The 6,029-nt window shown below is 45.4% G+C and overlaps 1 protein-coding gene across 3 annotated transcripts in view; it reads right to left on the reverse strand.

Annotated features, from left to right (window-relative positions):
* Positions 1–4,713, reverse strand: part of LOC146785721 (prolactin-releasing peptide receptor-like) — a 655,448-nt gene extending 650,735 nt beyond the window's left edge. For 2 of the 3 annotated variants that reach the window (XM_085634949.1, XM_085634950.1), the window contains exon 1: positions 4,434–4,713. The gene's annotated coding sequence lies outside the window, so the exon portion shown is untranslated. Of the gene's footprint in view, positions 1–3,722; positions 3,914–4,433 lie in introns of those variants that run through there. The other variant, XM_085634951.1, reaches the window with a different exon arrangement.
* Positions 4,714–6,029: the final 1,316 nt, after the last annotated feature.

Raw genomic sequence — 6,029 nt, forward strand, 5'->3', positions numbered from 1 at the left:
GAGGACAGACGAAGGAGGAAAGAAAGAAAAGAACAGATGAAGGAGGTTGCAAGGAGGAAAGAAAGAAAGAAAGAAAGAAGGTTGCAAGGAGCAAAGACAGTGAGAATGAGAGAAAGAAAGAAAGAAAGAAATATTTTATTGTAGTCTACAAACCCTCTAAATACGTCATATTTCGCTTGATGAAGTGAGCCACTGAAGAGCTCAAAGAGGCAATATTTATCAATGATGAATGTTTTGAAACAGCGTGCTCTGACCTACGCTGACTTCTTACCCGCATTGTTTATTCAAAATGAGGTTGGGCTCTGTGCTGTCGCCTTTCCCAGCCTCACGGCATCAACACTCGTAGGTTCACAGTGCACCATTAGCAGGGAGGCGACTGCATACTCCCAGAAGGAAGTCACAGAAAGGATGACTCCAAGAAGCTTCTCAAGCCTGGCAGTTCATTGTTACCTCTTGGAGACTCCTTCTGCAGACACGATTCAGAGGAAGTGGTGAGACCTCAGAGTGTAAATGAAGGATGCAATGCCAGCCTTTTAAGTTCTAGGTACACATGTTCCATGGGTGCACAAGACTTGGAGAGAGCATCAAAATGATATGTTTGAAATCCATATATTTTACGTACGCTGCAAAGGCCAAGTGGAAGTGCTTTTCTATTCACAATGGGTTGTAGGTAATGTACATGGTCTGGAGAGATGAATGTATCCTGTATATTTCACGTAATGAGCCTTGACAGCAATGTACCAGTTAGTGGTACATCAGGTGCAAACCATGTGTCACAAAAATCCACAAATTGATTATATTATCTATGGGAGCCAGGAAACTCTACACCTAGAGTGGCTTAAAGCTGGCGAAGAGGGGTTCGAGGACCAAGTGTAGCTTAGGGTTGTGACTACGAGCTGGTCAGCGTCTTTGAAGCAGTGCAAGATATTCTTAAAGTCTGTTGTCTCCGTTAATGGTGCAGTTGGACTGATGGGTGTGGGGCCAAAGTTAAAAACAATGTAGGCCATCAACAGAAACCATATTGCGTAATGTGCCGGCCAACAACACAGTCAATCTGCGGGAGCATCTGTAAGAGGTATTGGGGGACAAAAACTCTCAGTCAGGGCTGGACTGGGAACGCAAAACGGCCCTGGCAATCAAGTCAGGCCGGCCATGGGGGGGCACACATTGGAAAACACTGCCGCTGCTTTTGTGACAGGGGGCAGATATTGCAGCTATGTAACAAAAACGCCCCCCCGGGGTCCAAAACCAGCCCCCCAACCTGGCGGCCCACCGGGGAAATGCCCAGTGCCCGCTACGGCCAGTCCGGCATGCCTTGAAAAAATTGTTTAACATGTGTATTGTTATGAGCGAGATCCATTAATCTTGTGTCCACAACATTGTTGTCATTGATATCATCAATTATGCCATTTGAGACGTCATCAGTGATGCCCTTGATAATGCAACTCGAGATGTTATCGGTGATGTCTTTGCGCAGTCAAGAGCAGTGAGTGGTGGGAGCATGAGTTATGGTTTGCCCAGCAACCTATAACATGTGGATTGTGATACCATGTTGGCAGCTGTTTGGACTTCTACTGCTGAGTTCACCTATATAGCACAGACCTCGTCATAAGACAAATATAGCGCTTTATGTGATTTACAGAACATAGCATAATGAGTATAGGCTTAGATTAGTACTTGCAACACTCCTGGCCCATTAGGTCAGATGGTGGCATCAGCAGCATGCTTTTCATGGCAGGGACCTACTGCTGTAGATTTACGTTAAATGTTCGTAATTTCAACTGGAACAGCAATTGCTGTTGGCGACATGAGTAAAACCTCTGCAACTTTTTGAAGGTGTACATTATACCTATTTTCGCTGAGCGGAGAGTGATTTTTTTGAGCCGTGTCTACAAGTTTGCACCCCTAGCCTCTTTCATGCGCTGAAGGATCTCGAAGGGATGGTCTCCGGCTGGGCAAGGTGCTATTGGACAGTGACAAAAAATGTAGTCAAGATTGCATCTCAAGGGTGGCACATGAAACAGTGCCCTGCCACCACAAGACTGATCGACCTATATGAAATCACTCTATTCCACCACCCATCCATGCTAGCGCAGGCCTGCATTTTATATCCCAGAGACCCCAGCAGCTAAGCATGCAAATCAGGCAGCATTCATTATCTCTGCAACACAACCATGACCCACTGAGCTATTTTTTCCAGTACTTGAATTTATGCCCGACCACTTGTGCAAAGTTCTCTGCAGCAAATAAAAAAAGCGCAATGAGCTAGTATAAGACTATAAGAACCTTTGATTTATAAGTTATGCACATTGCTATGCAGGAACACATTAACCCTACAAGAATTGTATAATGATTCTGACTTATCACCAGCAGGTTCAACACTGCAAGTGTTTAATCCGCCCGAGTGATCTTACTAGCATTCTACTTGGAGACTTGCCGGATAGAAATGGATCCCTGCAGCAGGTGCCTTATCTCCATAAACTACCTTAAAATGAAATCTGCGTGATCAATAAAGCAAGCCTGAACAGCTTCACTGTTGCATTTTCCTTATTCTCAATTTCTTTTGGGGCAGAGGTTTCAAAAATAATGAATATAGAGGGGCAGAACGCCGGAACTCCCCAAGAATTGGATTCCTTTTGCCCCTGACTCCCCCGCCCTTTTGCCCCTGACTCCCCCGCCCCCTTCTAATCGGTGGGTTCCAGGAGTATATATCTATTTTCATTTCCAGGGCCTGCATGCTTCACAGTGACAATAGATAACCATTGAAATGCCCATAGTTGTACCATGACTCTGCCCCTCGAATTGGGACAAATCAGTGGTAAGGGGTGAAAGGGCAGTAGCAGATTGCATCAAGTTAGATCGACAGGGGGGAAAAAAAATCAACAGACATCACAGAGAATGGAAAGACGAACTGCAAGCACAGCAGCAACGGTTGTACATAACAGTAGCAGGACACGGAAATTGAAGCCAGCTGTAGGTGTCGAAAGCGACACATCAGCCACAGCCAAAGGTGGCAAGCAAGAAACGAACAGCACCGCAGCTGCATGCGCGGGAAACAGCACAGCAACAAACACTGAACAGCACAGCTCCAACTGCAGGTGGATGAAACAGCGCTACAGTAATATAGTATTAAAACCCACAGATATGCTATAATATGTTGATTTGTATAGCGTACTAATCACCCAAGAGGGTAACCAAGTGCTTAGGCAGGTGTGTGGCCCCTAGGGTGCTTATTCGCAGAACCAAGTCTTTAGCTTCTGGCGGAACGCAGGGACTGAGGAATGGGCTTTGATGTGTTGAGGGAGGTTGTTCCATGTCTTGGGTGTGATGTAGGAGGATAAGCTCAAGTTACATGCATAAACAGCCCATCAATACATGTGAAAAAATAGCACATTGACTACAGCAACGAAATTTGCATTAAACAGCACAGAAGCTATAGGTGTATACTATAAAACCATATTTCCTCTAACCTGCCCCCCCCCCCAAAAAAAAGAAAGAAACAAAAACAATATTCTACGGTGACAGCTAGTACTAAGTTCCAATGAACACACTCGATCTACGACCTTTGCTATCTTTTTGGCATCTTCCTCGGTTCCCATTCACAGGGATGGGGCAGGTGAGAAACGCTGTCATCCGAAACACCGACATTCACCCTACTAAAGATGAAGCAAATCACTGACCGTATAATCATTGCTTCATATTATAGAGGAGACGCAGTTTACCTGGTAAATTAAGGAACTGGAAATCATTCGACTGGGTTTGAATCCAAGCTTTCTAACTAAGCCAAATTGTGTGATCCTGGACAAATCTCTTCTCGTGCGTCAATGCCTTAATTGTGAATAGACGACGTGCTTTGAAACGCTTAGCACAAGAGTTCAGTGCTGTAAGTAAAACTGGACATTTACATCCTTGTCAACCAGCCTCCCCCGCAGCATTTAATAGAGGTTACTGGCATGCAGTTTTCCTGCACACGTCTATCTATCATTCGCGTGCACTTCCCCTGTCACCTTTTATTCTCAAGTTCCTGTGGACAAAGCGCCTAGAGAGAAGTGCCGTGCGCACTTTACGAAAAGTAAACGGAGTTGCTTGTTTTGTTTGCACCCTTTCACGCTGCACGTCGCAGAGACACCAAAACAAGGACACTGTGCGGTTAACAAATATAAAAGTAAACTTACACACCTGCATTCCTTTCACTCACGCCCCGGTCCTTCCCCCTCCTGCTCTTGCGTCCTCACAGCTCTCGGATCACTATTCCCTTACACTCTCTGAGAAACCACTATCCTGTAATTGCTTCATAAACAGTATATCATTTCGAGTTCTCCCCCACACTCTAGCTGTTAAAAGTGATTTCCAGCGCTTTGAAGTGGGATTATAATGCAACAGGCGCTAATATAACTTTTGTGTGTTTTGGTAAAAACTCTGGCAGAACTTACCTGATGTGATGGGAGAAGCAGTCATTCGCTGGAGATGTGTAGATCCTCGGCAGCATCGGTGGATCTCATTTATAACCCGAGAGCGGGCGCGAAAGGACGCGAGCCCAGGCAGGCGCCGGCTTCTCCAGGTGGCTCACGCGCTCCATCTGTTTCGGGGTGACTGACGCACCGTCTGCGCCGAGATAGGCGTGCTGACTCCACCCACTGGACTCAGCTAGTACTGCACGCCCCTGCTTCAGTACCGGAGCGAGCTCACCGGAGCAGGCTGTATCCGAACTGACGAAGAGAGTAGTCTTGGTGCTGCCTTAAAAATACCTCAGGTGATAAATTCCTTTTTAATGGCTATCAGCACTACAACAGACAAATTATATGTAATTTGAGTCAACAGCTCCTTTGCAAGTTGAACTGTCGACAAGCTGCTGAATAGAGACTATTCTTGTAATTGTTCATTAACCCTGTAGGTAGTTATAGTTAGGACCTAGTTTCTATAGGAAAAGCAAAGCGTTTTTTGACTTGCCTATATCTTTGGAGCTGGTTGACAAATCTTTACTACATTTTCCAGAAAAAGCGGCATGCTGGTTTTAGTAGTGCATGGAAAGTTTTGGGTTGATCCATTAAGCAGGGGCAAAGAAAAAGGGGGAGTCAAAAAAAAGTGAGTTCCCTATTTTAATTCCCATAGAAATTTTAGACACAACTATAGACGGAACTCCTGAAGTGAATGACACCAAATTTGGCAGACAGGTAGCTCTTGGTTCAGAAAGCTCCCTTTTTGTCATTTGGTGTAAATCCATTCAGAAGTTTTGGGGTTATTAAAAAAAATTTAAATTTATATAGATAGGGAGTTTCTTGAACCCACACAGCAGTAGCAGTGCTATGTTTGGTTGGCCACAACCTGTGCAGAAAGTTGCAACTACCATTTTATAAAGTGGGACACGGTTTTGGGGAGGGAAATAAAGGTTAGAAAGTATAAAAGGGTTCAGGGTAGGGGTACCCTGACTTCATAGGTGCATTGCAGGGGTGTCTGACGGACCCCTTATGAGTATCAAAATACCCCTAATCATTTTTTTCTCACGTGGTTGGAGTAACAGACCCATCGCGATGCTCAGCGTGGCACCCCATGTAGCATTGTAGTGGAGTTGCGAACCTTACAGAAAAAATACATATACCTTCACACACCCACTCACACACTAAGGCATGCATTCACAGACCCTCTTAGAGACTCACACACCTAGTCACAGTTCCACTCAGACACTCATGCACTCACTCACTCACTCACAGATTCTCATGCACCCACTTTCAGACCCAATTAGAGACTCACATACCCACTTGCAGACCCATTCAGACACTCATGCACCCACCTACTCACTCAGTCAGAGGCTCATGCACACACTCACAAACCCACTTAGACACTCATGTACCCACTCACAGACCCACTCGGAGTCTTATGCATCCACTTACAAACCCACTTAGACAGTCATGCAACCACTCACTCACCCACTGATAGGCTGACACAGCCACTCATAGACCCACACAGATACTTCTGCACCCAATCACAGACCCACTCAGACACTTATGCAGCAACTCAGAGAATTATGC

This window comes from Triturus cristatus, chromosome 11 (assembly GCF_964204655.1).
Source record: "Triturus cristatus chromosome 11, aTriCri1.1, whole genome shotgun sequence".
Taxonomy (NCBI): Eukaryota; Metazoa; Chordata; class Amphibia; order Caudata; family Salamandridae; genus Triturus; species Triturus cristatus.